This window comes from Silene latifolia, chromosome 8, assembly GCF_048544455.1.
Source record: "Silene latifolia isolate original U9 population chromosome 8, ASM4854445v1, whole genome shotgun sequence".
In the NCBI taxonomy this organism is placed as follows: Eukaryota; Viridiplantae; Streptophyta; class Magnoliopsida; order Caryophyllales; family Caryophyllaceae; genus Silene; species Silene latifolia.
In genome coordinates, this window is record NC_133533.1 from 26,316,877 (window position 1) to 26,332,336 (window position 15,460).

Below are 15,460 nucleotides of genomic sequence, written 5' to 3' on the forward strand. Positions count from 1 at the left end.
GGAAAGGTCCAGCAGATTCGAGAAATTAACCCCGAGCCGGCGGCCTTCGCATCGATGAAGGGCCTCCCAAGGGGAGCCTTAAAAACGAGCTCATCAAGAGCGGAGGCACGGGCCCGGACGCCGCCAGAAAGTTGGCCGACCAAGCCATCAAGGTGGAAGATTACCACAAGACCTGGGAAGATCCCCGCGAAGCCGAGCAATCAGAAAAGAAGAGTCACAGGCAGGACAGTCAGGACGAAGGACGCCACGACAACAACGGCTCGCGGTCCGACAGTCGACGCCGTGAGAATAATGAGATCACGATCGGACAGATCCGACCGGAAGCAAGACTCGGCGGTGCCGGTGGAATTCGAGAACGTACCACGAGGCGGTATAGTGAAAAAACCCCTCTCGTCGTATCGCCGCCGAAGTCTTCGCCCGAGCAAAAGCGAGGGCCGAAGTGGGAGAGACCCCCAAGCCCAAAAGTGACGGTGATACGAGCGATCGATCGTGAGTACCACGGCCACACCGGCCATTTAACCAACGACCGCCGCCACCGAAGAATGCTATAGAGGAGCGATCCAGGAAGGAAGCCTCGGCAAGTACGTTGCAAAAGGCCAAAAGACCGACGCCTTGACAATTCAGATAGGAAGTCCGTCTTCGAGCGGATAGGCGTGATTCATGTTGTCATCGGGGGCAACGAGAACGGAGGGTCCGCCCATGGGCACAAGCGGCACCTAAACGAGCTATATCAGGCCATCAACTTTGTGCCCAACTCGAGGATCCCCTCTCGCAAGCATCCCGATATAACTATCGGAAGAAAGGACTACGAGGGGGTCATCGCCCCTCACGGCCGACCCGCTTGTAGTCAATTTGGACATATCCAACCACCTGGTCAAGAGGTGCCGATTGACACAGTGCATACACGAACATCATGTTTAGAGAGTGCTTTTCGGCCTCGGCCCGAAGATCAAGGATTTAAGCCCCCGCACCAACCCCTATACAGCTTCTGCGGGGCGGGCTGGTACCGCTGGGATCAATTAAACTCCCGGTGACGTTCGGCGAGAAGAACGCGGCTAAAAATATCCTAGCTGAGTTCGTCGTCATTGACGGCTCGTCCGCCTACAACGTTCTCATAGGCCGAGTCACCCTGAGCGAGGCTGACGCAGTGATGTCCATCCGGGCCCTAACACTGATGTATGTCTCGGACCGGGGGGAAGCGCATAAGCTCGTCTCCAAAGACGAGAAGGATGAGGTGGTCAACGTCCAGATAGCTGCCCGAGGCTGCAACATGCAATCCCTCAAAGAGGCGAAGAAGTCCGAAAAAGGAAAAAGCCCGTCCTTACAGCAGGGAGGCGACCTCATGGATACGACTAGTGGCTGATTGGGGGGATGTGCCTGGGATGAGCCGTTAGGGCATTGGTAATCTTGTAAAATTTATGTAGCTACGGAGGTGTCCAAGATAGCTGTGGACACCCCAACGCATGTTTTTACCTAGTGAAAAACCACCCGCGCCTTCCATCAAAACAAAATTTTCCCATCAGTTATTTATCAAGAAATAGACGCCGGCTCACACTGTCATACCGACAAGAGCGGCGGTCTATATCAAGAAACAGACGCCGGCTCACACTGTCATACCGACAAGAGCGGCATTCTCTGTCAAGAAATTAGCGCCGTCGCAGTCACCCCAAGTAGTAGACGCCACGGCAGTCACCCCAAGAGGTTTGATGCCGTCGCAGTCACTCCAAGTGGTAGACGCCACGTAACACGCTATCAAGAAATAGACGCCGGCTCACACTGTCATACCGACAAGAGCGGCATTCTCTGTCAAGAAATTAGCGCCGTCGCAGTCACCCCAAGTAGTAGACGCCACGGCAGTCACCCCAAGAGGTTTGATGCCGTCGCAGTCACTCCAAGTGGTAGACGCCACGTAACACGCTATCAAGAAACAGACGCCGGCTCACACTGTCATACCGACAAGAGCGGCATTCTCTGTCAAGAAATTAGCGCCGTCGCAGTCACCCCAAGTAGTAGACGCCACTAGCGATCACCCCAAGAGGTTTGATGCCGTCGCAGTCACTCCAAGTGGTAGACGCCACGTAACACGCTATCAAGAAATGTACGCCGGCTCACACCGTCATACCGACAAGAGCGGCATTCTCTGTCAAGAAATTAGCGCCGTCGCAGTCACCCCAAGTAGTAGACGCCACGGCAGTCACCCCAAGAGGTTTGATGCCGTCGCAGTCACTCCAAGTGGTAGACGCCACGTAACACGCTATCAAGAAACAGACGCCGGCTCACACTGTCACACCGACAAGAGCGGCAGTCTCTGTCAAGAAATTAGCGCCGTCGCAGTCACCCAAGTAGCGACGCCACACGGCAGTCACCCCAAGAGGTTTGATGCCGTCGCAGTCACTCCAAGTGGTAGACGCCACGTAACACGCTATCAAGAAACAGACGCCGGCTCACACTGTCATACCGACAAGAGCGGCGGTCTCTGTCAAGAAAATGACGCGCTCATGTTGTCATACCGACAAGAGCGGCGGTCTCGTCAAGAAACCGATCTTGCCGCCCACACCGCCCATCCAACAAGAGCGGCAATCACCCTCATAAGGTGGATACCATGACAGTAACGGCCATCACACACTACACTCGCAAAAAACAGACGAAGTGTCTTGAAGCGTTGAAACACGGTTGAGATACGCACTTAAAACGACCACGGCCAAGCGAGGCGAAACAAAAGGGGCGCTCAATTAGGAATACAGGAAGACAATTCTGACAAGGATAAGATAAAGACCTCGGCCAAGCCGAAGGCGAAAGAAACGAACCATTATTAGAAGATAAGTTACAAAATTACAAGTGAAAAGAATACGGACGACGGCCGTCCCCATAGGGATAAGCCGAAACACGACCTACCGAGGTTGTACAAAAAGAAGACAAAAACTATCACTATGTTCATGTATCAAGAGGCAGCAGGAAGGAAGGGCTGAGTAGTTGGCCCCCGGACAGCTGAAGCAGATCTGCTGTAAACTTGTTCTCATCAAGCCGCATCTTCCTCAGCAGGCAACCCAGCAGCTCTTCTAGCAGCCTCAGCCTTGGCCTCAGCATCCTCAGCTGCCCTCATCCTTTCGGCTTCTTCTTTAGCTACCCTAGCCTTCTCAGCAAGAGCTGCTTTTTCCGCGGCCGCCTCCCTCTCCATCTTCGCCTTCACCGCCTCCTTGGCCTCCTCCACCGCGGCTTTCTCCTTAGCCTCGAGCTTGTCATCAAGCAACGCGTCGAACCTGCCCCACGGGAAGGAACCATCAAGAGGGAAAAGCTCCCCGATAACTTCCCTAGCAGCGTCTTCGGCCAAATCCCGGAACTTGGCGCACAGTTTGGGAAGCATGTCGGTTTGCAGCATCTCGATGTCCGCCTCTTTTTGCTTGATAATGGCATCTCGCCCGAACCACCTCCGCCCGAGCCTTAAACAGTCCGGGACTCGTTCCGCTTGAGGTAGAGGTCGGCACGCCCGAGCGAGCTCACATTTCCTCGCGATTCGCAGCCCGGCGGCGCCGGCCCTCGGCTTTAGCCCTCTCAAAGAAGGACCTCCTTTTCGGCGTCCTCCCCGAGTTTTCCCTCCGCCAAGAGCGCCTTCTCGCTCCTTCCCTAAGCCTCCGCTCATTGAGGAGACCCAGCCGCCGATGCAGCCCACCGCTTAGTGGCATTACGCTCATGAACGGCCCGAGCCACGGCCTCTCTTGCTCCCGAGACGAGCGGCGGTAGCCACGTTCCACCTCGCCGGCTCCCTAATAAGCTTCGTACCCTCCTCTATAAGCTCGGAGACGGAAGCCTTTCGGGATGAAGAGACGGTGGTGGCAATCGCCACAGCCTGCGGGCCGGGAGACGAAAGCCTCTCGGGATGAAGGGTTGACGGTGGTGCCTTGACCACCAACTGTGCGAGAGGACCCCACCGCCCGCGCCTAACGTGGGCAATAGCCGATCGGGCCGATCTGCGAAATTCGGTTAAAAGATCGATATCGTATTGACCCATCGAAATACCTAGTGGCACTTTGAATTTAAGCCACGAGCTAGATAGGTACCATGTTTGGCCTTCTTGACCGGAGAAGACACTTCCTTGCCAGCGGTAGAAGCTGTCCCTTTCCTCTTACGGATAAGGGGAGATCCCTCTGCGTCAGAATCCCCCTCATCGGGAATCTCAACAATCTCCATCTTTTTAAGGGAGGGGATGGGAGTTGAAGCCGGTGTCGACGCCGTTGCCGCCAAGGGCCTTGTTTTCCGCGTCCGACGCACCACGCCGCTAACAACCCTCGCCTGCGCCTCCTCTTTGCTCAAGACCTTCAGCCGCCGCTCCATGAGGTCGTCCGGCGACATCCTGCGGTCATGGGCTGCAGCCTTGGGATGCAAGTCAGCAACGGTTTTATCTTTGTGCAGCCCCATTCTCCGAAGAAGATCCTCAGATAGGTCCGGTCCAAAGTGGTCTACGAAAGAAACAAAGCAAGAGTCAAGAAGAAGAAATGAATCGAAATTCGAAGACAAAGAAACATTGAGAGCGACGGAGGGCCTCACACCGACCCCACTCACCCCGTGCTAGGGCCGGTATGAGGCCGACATAGCAAAGCGGCTCATCCTGGAGAATGATCTGCGTCGGGGGAATCCATCTTTTCGGCATCCCACGCTTGTCCACCTCAAAGAGCCTCATTGCCAGCCTCTCATCCTCCGTAAGAGGGACCCTGCTAGCATCCATTTTAAGATGCTTCCGAGTGACCCATCTGTCATGCTCCGCCCTAGTCTCACACCGCAAATTAACCTGGTGCCGGAAGGAACGGGGCAACGGATAGTCATTCGGCACTTTAACATACACCCACCGACCTTGCCAGTCCTTGCAAGAAGAAGGTTTGTCAGCAGAGACATAACCCTGCTCCGTCTGTACATTGTACCATCCAACACGGCCAGAGAGTGACTGTTTGAGATGATGGAGTCGGCGGAATAAATTCACCGTCGGAGCCTCTCCTTTAAAAAGACAAAGCCAGACAAAGCCAATGATGGTCCTCATGGCCAGCGGGTGCAGTTGGGCAACAGCAACGTTCATGGCTCTAATTATGGCCACAACGTACCCATTCAGCGGGAACCGAAGCCCGTACTCCAAATGCCGGAGGTATACGCCAGTACAGCCCGACGGAGGACAACATACGGCCTGACCCTCCTCAGGGATAACAATTTCGTACCCCCTACCAAAGAAAAAATGATCCTCGAGAAGTTTCCCGCCAGAGCAACGGGCAAGCTTACGGGACCAAGCGCGATCAAGATGGATCTTACAGACATAGCCGTGATCCATGACGTACTGTCTCCCCTCACTAGGACGAGACCTTTCCGCATCATCACCAAAATCATCACCAAGATCACCAAAAGAGTCGGAATCCTCCCATTCCTCCAGAATTTGAGGATCAACTTCAGGAGAAGGAGACCTAGGGCCCCCCGACGCAGGTTTACTAGGTCCAGCATCAGCAGAAGACATGATTCACAACAGATTATTAAGGAAAATGAAAAGTTTGCTTGCTTACCTCAAAGAAAAACACTCGCCGGATCAAATACTCCGAAGATTAAGAAGAAAACCCTTGAAAGTTTGGAGAGATGAAGGTTTTAAGAGAAAAATTTTCGAAAATAAAATGGAGGCCAAAATCACGGAATAACTACCCTATTTATAGAGAAAAGCCCATGAAGAAGGACCAATCAAGGCACAGCCCATGAAGCGTCAACCAATCAGCGAACACACACGTGTCAAGCATGCAACCGCGGAATGTCAATCGTCGCAACAGTTGAATGTCAATCAATGCAACAGTGACCAAACGTCTTCAACACGCCTATTCACATCTCTTCGACTGTTCATCTCCCTCAAACAAATTCCTAGGTACCTAGTCTCCGCCGGCTACCGATCAACCAAGCCAGGGAGCACCGGCCGGGGGCAATCAAAGTCAACCGGCACTCTCAGCCCTGATCTCGGCCAGCGTCTTGATTCCTTTCCACATCGGATACCCTTCACGCATCCATGTGGAGGGGGGATATGGTATATGGTACGGCCTAACAAGAACCACGCCGGTACCCAAGAAGACGCCGGTACAGAAAGATCTTCGAAATTTACTCTGCAGAATATACGCTCAGTGTACATCGGAGCCCATACCACGGCATAGACTACGCTGGGGGCAAATTGATGGGGCATATTCTGCACCGCTGACCAAGTCAACACACTGAGCAAGGTCAAAGATATCCACAGCAAGTCAACGACTTAGACTGCCTAGCCGATGCAGCCCATCGGCCTGCTAGCCAGGGTCTCGGCATGGCAACCCGCCAGCCGGGGCACATATCCGCGTACTCACATCCAAGACCCTCGGCCGGCCTGCCGTAGGTCTATCGGCCGAGGGTAGAACGGTCTTTCCACCTGATAAGCCACTTGGCCACTTGGCCACTACGTGACAAAAGGTGAAAGCCTATAAGTACTCCTCAACCTTCTTTGAGGAAAACATCCATCTATCCCACAACTAAACCTAAATACACTATTCGTCTGGTAATATCTCCCTTATCTCTCTACAATACATATCTAGCCAAGTAACACAACTTAATCCCTTGAGTTTACTGACTTGGGCGTCGGAGTGAGTACGCTTGGCACAAAGCCAAGCCCTCAGTTCGTTCATTGTTGCAGGAGAGGCCGAGAGGAACGATAAGGACAAGAAGGATCCAACCAAAGACATTACTCTACAAGCCACGGGTGGTAACGATACTTGCTCTGGAATTACGCCCGGAACAAAATAATTGTCTCATCAACACATTGACTAACTGTTTAGTCATATTAGGCATCAATGTGATCATATTTCTATAATCACATCTCTCAAACACATCCTATAGGTGTGACCTTTAGGGACCAGTTGATCACCGCCATCTGTATGATAATAACGTCAAACTTTCTAGCAAGTCAACCGTTATTAGGTAAACGTTAATCAACTGATTAAATATACGAAATATACCCTTGTGAACCTGTAAGAGATTTACAAATGTTATCACACTAATTTGTGGAGGACACAAGCTCCAACAAATATCCACACAGTATCATCAAATCACACGTTACATTCACAATAAAATCGACAATTCCGCTGCAAAATTATACCTACACAATTCGTTCATTCAAAAGCTACGCGTTTTACATCAAATTGGTTACCAGAGGAAGGTTCAGATTTATTCCTTAATAGATCTGTCTTGAGAAGTTGTTAATTATGGTTAACGACAAAGATGGTACTCCAAAAACATGGGAAGATGGTCATAACGAGTTAAAAACGGGGATGGCTCAGATGTCTTATGTTTTAAAGGAGATAGCAGCTATGTTAAATAACAAAGAGAGAAAGAAGAAAGGGGATTCGGACAGTCCATCCGGATCTGAAGAGGATGAGCAGCGAAAATAAAAATCGAGGAACAAGAACGATGATGATCGAGGTTTAAAGCTTGATATTCCTGATTTTAATGGCGACATGGATCCAGAAAAATTCTTAGATTGGGTACGACAAGCCGAGAGGGTGTTTGAGTACAAAGAATATGACGACAAGAAGCAGTTCAAAGTAGCAATTCTGAAACTTACTAAATACGCTTCTTTGTGGTACGAGAATTTAAACAAACAAAGGAAAAAAGAAGGTAAAGCAAAGATTGAATCTTGGCTTAAATTGAAGAAGCATCTCATGAAGCGATTTCATCCCAAATATTACGAGCAAGAAAACTACCTAAAGCTCCAATCTTTAGCGCAAGAAAGTATGTCTGTAACCGACTACATCTAGTAATTTGAGAAGATGTCCATTGTTTGCGATTTAGAAGAGAAGGAAGAATTGAGAACTGCGCGTTTTATTCGTGGCCTCAATTCGAGCCTAGCACAACGGGTGGAAATCCAGAATTATGATGGATTTAACTATGTTTGCAGGCTGGCTCTTAAATTCGAAAAACATGACAAGGGTAAGAAAGCATACAGAAATCAAGATTGGTTTAAGAAATCAGATTTTGTGTTCGAAAATAACAATCATACTATGAGCCCGAGTGGACCAAAAAATAAGAGCTTAAGGATAAGGGGAAGAGTGTGGTCGTGGAGTCTAATAATGCTAGTTCAAGGCGGTGATTCAAGTGCCAAGGCTATAGGCACATTGTAACACCCCCTCATACCAAGGTACCTTACCAAGGACTACCCTAACATGAAAGGCTGTTACCATCTCGGTTTCCCGAGGTTAGTATATCAAAGTTACCAATTCCAAACAACCTTTATTAAAGTATAAAGAATTAGCGATTACATATTTCCAAAACCAAACCAAAGTATAACTCCCCATAATTGTCCATAACTGTCCCAGAGCTAAACATCTGTATCACCTGTCACAATCTGCTCACCATCCCCGAATGGATCACCACAGATTTTATAAAACAACAACGGGGTCACTTACTGAATAATCAAAATAAGACAAGTGCAAAAAGTAACCAGCTGATCATCCTCCGTCCCCGGTCTCCTGATCTCACACAGTAACCGACTACACACCGAGGTGTGTAGCCCTGCCAGACTACCCATCGCAACAGGTAGCCCACGCCATCAGTGGGGGACCGCAGCCAATCCCCACCAAAATCCCGCTCATCAACTAGCGATAACCCTGTCCCTTAATGTGCACATCCCCTCCAGTGACGGGTTCCACGGAGGGCGAACTAGGGCGTGAAGCCACTCCCGCAAGTGACTCCACCACAACCATCACAACATCGTCACAACCACCTCCACCACACCAACACTCCGATGATCAGCAGAAAACAGTCATACACAATACAATCACATTCTCAAATCAATTAACAGTAACTGAGTAGGGAAACTCTACCTTTTCGCAATCCAAGCACACTCAAGCAATTAATTATGATCCTTCACATATCCATCACCTACATAACATAATTATGTATAATTACCACCTACTAAATCAATTAATCATGCACATAGCCTAGACTCATCATAACTTAATGGAATATCAACTTAAAGAACAAATACGACTTTTCCTGATTTTCCAGCATATGACAGACTCAGAATAAAATACATAACTAATTCCAGAAAAATAAACTAGATGCAAGGCCAATTGGATTAGAATCCCATGAGTCTTAGCTACAAATTATATCTAACGAAGTTTTCTCAAATTCCAAACTTATCAAGGGTTTTCAGACTGATTTCAAAAAGCTGATAGAATCCGCCGCATAAAAAGTATTGATTCATAAAACAAGATTAAAACATTATTTTTCAGAAATCCCAAATTCTATTGTCATTTAGACTCTACAAAGATGATGTATGAAAAAGCCCCAAAACTGAATCGACATATAAATTAGGGTTTCAAATCATTTTCCACAATCAAATCAGATTCGCGGACTTTTCAGCGACATGTTCATAAATAAATCACATAGGACAAACCACAAGGAATTTGACCACGAAATTTGATATGAATAAACTAGACTTCAAATAAACAGGACTCTTTTTTCAAACTTTTCGAAGACGACGACTTTAAAATAGTGTAAACAATTTAATGAAATCGACTTATCAATAGGGAAATCGAATTAGGTTGAAAAATATGAGAAATCTCCAATCCAATGAAAGGCTCGACACTCTTCTTCCTCTCCCTCTCTCTAGGTTTAGAAAATGGCTTTTAGAGATGTTAAAATGAACTAGAAATGATATAAGCATTATAACGATATCCTTGGTCAAAACATAAAAGAAACCGTCAACTTGCTGAACCGATTTACTCGGTCAAGTGCACTCGACCGAGTAACACACACTCGACCGAGTACCAACCAAGTACTCGACCGAGTACTCCAACTAAAATACGGAGTATTACAGTCTTCCCTCCTTAAAAAGAATTTCGTCCCCGAAGTTCCAACCCAACCTATAAAACATGGACACCTAACACTAACTCCACCAACCACGCTTACTTCTACACTATGGCTCACGATATCGTCTCAACTACAGCGTAAACTCTCAATGCTAACTCCACAGTACTATCGGATACCCACAATATAAGTGTTGCCAACTTTGTCTTACTTCCATAACGCTCACTAGCACCCTCAATACCAAGACAATCCACCAAACAAGATTAACCGTCAAAACGGAATGTTACATTCTACCACCCTTAAAACGAACTTCGTCCTCGAAGTTTACTCACACTCGTAAACATCATACTACTAGAAGCACTGCCATTACCTGTAATAAAATCAACCCCAACACAAATCCATCCTTTACTCTACACCAACACTCATACTTCCGATTATACTATAACATGTACAACCATCAAACTCTCTTTGTCGCATCCTACTCCTCTTAAGATAAATGTTACGTCCTCGTAACTCACTAATACTAGATCCTTAACTATATATTCGCATTATTCTCATCACTATCGCATGTCAACGATATCCGCCTATAGCCTCGACACCTACTACATCTATTTCTATATCCAGGGCTCTCTTACTCTAGTTGTTCTCATACCTCACTTCATTCGGCACACCACATAACCTATACCACAAACGACATACTTCTTTATGCACTTATCTCCACAATCATAACTCACGATCCACGATTATTACACGCACTCACATTAGCTTCTCAAGTTCACTTCTTTTATTACCAGAAAACTCACCCTTGACTTGACATGATACTAAGTCCCAAAACTCTGTACTCACTGTCCCAATAAAAGGTGTTAAACCACATGTAGTTCCAGTTCAATACCACACATGCTCCACAATTCTCTTGCCACAACTACGTCCACCAATGCCTCATCTAAAAAAAGATCAAAAGTACTCCAACAACCTCTCACAACTGTGTCCCATTAACAGAATATTACTATACCATGACAACAACAGAACCATACCCAAGTCTCTTTCATATCATAATCTATTCTCACTCTCATGCCGACACTGGTAAGAAATATCGGGAAACAAAACAACGGTCTATATGCCCCGACCGACACTGACAGGAAATAGCAGTAAACAAACAACAATGTATGACAACACGAAAATACCGTGCCCAGATCGCCACTCGAGGCACAACAACCATATCGATAACCATCATAACTTTTACAACCTCATAACACTGACTGAGTACCACTTCCTTGACCAGAAGACTTTATTAAAACCGCTCTACTAGATCACGACGCAACATAATAAACGGAATCACAGATATCAACCTTCTGAATATTATCCAGACCATGACTCATGAGGTCAGAATCTCACACAAACATTTACGCATATCATGGACCCATAATCGAATGTAACTAGCCAATCCTGATTACGTAAGTTACAACTTGATAATGAATACCTCTCATCCGAACTTAACTCAGGTGCTCTTCATAACATATCCTCTCATACGCAAGTGAATGCCCGCAAAAGAGAGCACTAACACTACAAGAATTGGGTGAGATGTTGCCTTGTTTTGTATTACCAAACAGTCCAGTATAGGGTAAAATCCAGAACGAAGAAACCAAAGGAGAGGGTGAGTTTGTCACATATGATGTAGATCCAATGAGTGACGATGACCAAACAGAAGCAGTGGTTCGAAATATGCATCTTCAAGCTGGTCCAATTAAGCCTTTTGATGATGATAATCATGAAGAAGAGGAGCATATAGAAGGCGAGAATGAACGGCTCAAGGTTAATGTAACCTCAGCCAAGGTTAATGAACCCTCAACCAAGGGTACTATAACCTCGATCAAGGGTATTATAACCTTAACCAAGGGTACTATAACCTCGGATAAGGTTAATGTAACCTCGTTTCGGGAACTTTCAAATCCGCTTATTCATGAACCCAACAAAGCTAATCTGATGTTGGGTAAGGTATTATTAGATGGTAATGATTGTTCAAGTGATCACGACAAAGAACCTTATCAATCTCCGCTTGAAAGCGATTAACAAGAAGCTGTATGTTGAAGATTATCAGTGTTGTTGGTTTTTAAATTCGGTTTTGGTGGAAGCTCATAGTGGTCTTACTAGCAAAAGCAAATATTGTTTCAGTTTTTCTACACTTGTGCATGGAGGGGGGTGGGGTGGAAGGCACAAAGACACGAGATTCAAAACTCATATCCGATGCAAGGGAGGTACTGCCATCAAAGAGCTGGAAGGAACACTATTTAGGGTCGCAATTACAATCATGGATAAGTTTCGGTGGGTCGTTTTTGATCTAGGTGGTTCGAAATTCGAGGACAAATTTAAAAAAAAAAAAAGAAAAAAAAAAGGAGAGAATGATGCAGGAGCAACTGTGAAAGAGAAGGCACGGTTTCCTAGTCCTAAACCGTGTTGGATTAGCTATTAGTTTATTTTAATATTTTCGAATAAAATTAGGAAACTTTGTATTTCCTAATCCTAGTTTTATTTAGAATCTTCAAATCTGATTTTTAGTAGTTAATTATTAAAAGAAGTTTCCTAATTAGTTTAGGAAGAATTAGATAGCTTAATTAGCAAGCTAAGGAATTAGAGTTATAGTCAGATTGTTGACTTCAAGTAGGACTATAAATAAGGAACGATTGTGGCCTTATTTTTCAGATTACATTGAGAATTAAATAAAGTTTAAAATTTGTAAGCAATACAGATTAGTCTTGCGAGATTATTTAGGACTCTTCCTTGCGAGGTTGAGTTATAGCAGATCGAGCTATAACCTCGCGAGGTTAGAACAAGATTTAGCTATCTCTATCCCTTATTTACGATTCTTTAATCACAATATCCACACAGTATCATCAAATCACACGTTACATTCACAATACAATCGATAATTCCACTGCAAAATTCTACCTACACAATTCATTCATTCAAAAGCTACGCGTTTTACATCAGCTGAGTTGAACTGTAGTTTGCTGAAAATAAGCCTGAAAAAACATGGCCTTAGTTCAGTTCAGTTCAGTTCAGTTCAACTCCATTCAGTTCAGTTTAGTTTAGTTCAGTGCAATTTCATTCAGTTCAGTTCAATTAAGTTTAGTTCAGCTAAGCTTCATTCAATTCAAATCTTCTGTTATACACCGGAAAGAATAGGGCCTTAGTATATACTCATAGTATTATTAGCACAAATGTTGTTTAAATTGACAATATCCATTTTAATAGTAAAATTGATCTTTTTTTTGGGGGGGCAGTAAAGAAAGTTTCCTTACACAGTACCTACCCGACTTTCCGAGTCGGGCTTTATTATTTGAAAAGGAAATTAAACTAAGAATGGGGTTACGAAATAGAAAAGGCTTCTTGAGGGGACGATCTGAGGTTGCCAAATGAGCGAAAATTTCTTTTCACTTCTTTGTCAATTGGGCTTTGGAGGAGTACCTGCAACAAGACACAGCACTTACGCCTAGAGGACGCAGAAATTTACGGGAGAAAGACCTACTTGTAGAGCAAGTAGATACATTGTGTATCGGGGATTCATCCCCTTGGCTATGATTCTTCTTGGAGTAAGTAATTCTCTTTTTATCACTCACTTGACGATTAGAAGGGTACCTATAAAGCCTACTTCTAGGCGAGGAACGTGACAGTTTACCAAACGAAGAAATCTTACACTTCTTAGGACAAGTGAAAAAGGAATGATGATGTTCATTTGAATCATTATGGGCTTAAAAGCAAATAGAGGTGTTGGTCGTGTCATTCGCCAAAGAAACGTGTAAGCAGGAATTAGGAGCGACAACCGTAGGGTTTCCTTGGAGGATTTGAATACCAGAAGGAGATTAGTTGTCACAAATAGAGGTGAACACGAGTTTACGCCACCAATAGAGGACTCCCTCGAATTAATACCATGAATCCCATTGATGACACCTGAACAAAAAGACGTGTCTTCATTTACCACCACTGTCTTCAATTTCCGCTTTTTAGAACGTCTCCTCCTCTTCTTTCTCTCATAATGATCTCTTGTAATTTCTCCCTCCTTGGTGACCTCGATGTTAAGGAACTGAATTGTCATAGTTGACAAGTCTCTTCTATTGTAAAAGCTCACCTTACTACCTTGAAGAATTTTTTTATAAGATTGTCCGGAGATCCTTAGTCGTGAATTTCCTCTACCCTTTCTTGAGAACTCAAGATCCGAGTTGTTAAGAATATGCTCATTATCACCCATTTGAGAGTCTTTGTGATTGTTTTCCAAATCAATATTAGAAGAAGAATTTTTTTCGAAATTTATAGGAAGGTCATCATCTGAAATGCAGGTATCCTTGACAGTGAAGTCAGAAAGTGGAGTAACGCAAGAGCCACAAGAATACCCCCCCCCCCCCCCCCCATTATCGTTTACTGAGATGTCCCCAGTATTATCAAATTCAAGGATAGGTCTTTTACTTTCCCAAGCCAGCTCACATAGCAACTGCTCATCAATACTTCTTTTACCGTTATGATTAATAGCCCGTAGATTCTTGATTCAGTTCTCTAAGGATATTTTATTCTTAGGTTCAAGCATTGACGCAGTTTCTAGATCAGTTTGCGCTTCCATGAGCATATTAGTCTTCATACAAGCTACAACTCTACGAAATAGAGCCTTAACATTTTTAGGGAAGGACGACAAAACCAAAGAGTAGAAGTTTATGGTTGCCTCATACTCATGGAGCTTATCAGCGCTAGCCGCTAAATTCAAATTTAAAGAGATTGCTAATTGCAAGACAGATTGAACGTCATAGTCCTTCATAGATTCCAAAACCAAACATAAAAGTCGGCATGCCATTTCATAGCAGCCGCCAGCCGAGTCAAACAGATTTTGCTAAAAGAAGTCGTTGCCCCTCTCATTAAGGAGTTTAACTTTAATCAAATGGTTTCTTCCATTGTTAAGAAATAACTAAAAAATAACCAGTCATCCTCCTTGAACTCACCATTTCCATGAGCAACAACAAAGTGTTTTAGAAAAAATTCATCTATAGAATAGGCAGCCATAACTTTTCACAAAACAGCCCCAACTCGGAAAGCTAAGATATAACACCTTTAAGAGGTGATTACTAATGCAAATACTCTTACAAGAGTAGATTATTTTGAAAATTAGTAAACCAGAGATAAAAGCTTATAAAACAAGAACTATCGGACAAGTGTTTTCGGAAAAACCACCGCACCTGACCCAAACGATCAACACCGTTTAATCCCATTCCAAGCTCACCCAACTCCCATTCCTCTAGTAGTTAAAGCCAAAACTACCAACACACAATCCCACACCAAACTACCAGCAGCACCCAAAGTTCTCTTCAACACCAACCTCGGACAAGAAAACGTCAAACACAAACAAAGTCCGCCAACCAAAGCAAAATAGCCACCTCCGGCGGCAAAATCGAACTCGGTCATATACACATGATCAAGACAAAGGTGAAGAGGAAGCTATACCTGGGAAAGGGGAACACCCACCAGGATGCATATAAGACCAACCACAGCCATAAATGCTAAAAGGATGAACGAAGAAGAGGATGGTGAATCATTTTGACAAACCACAGTCAAGATTGAAAACGGATCG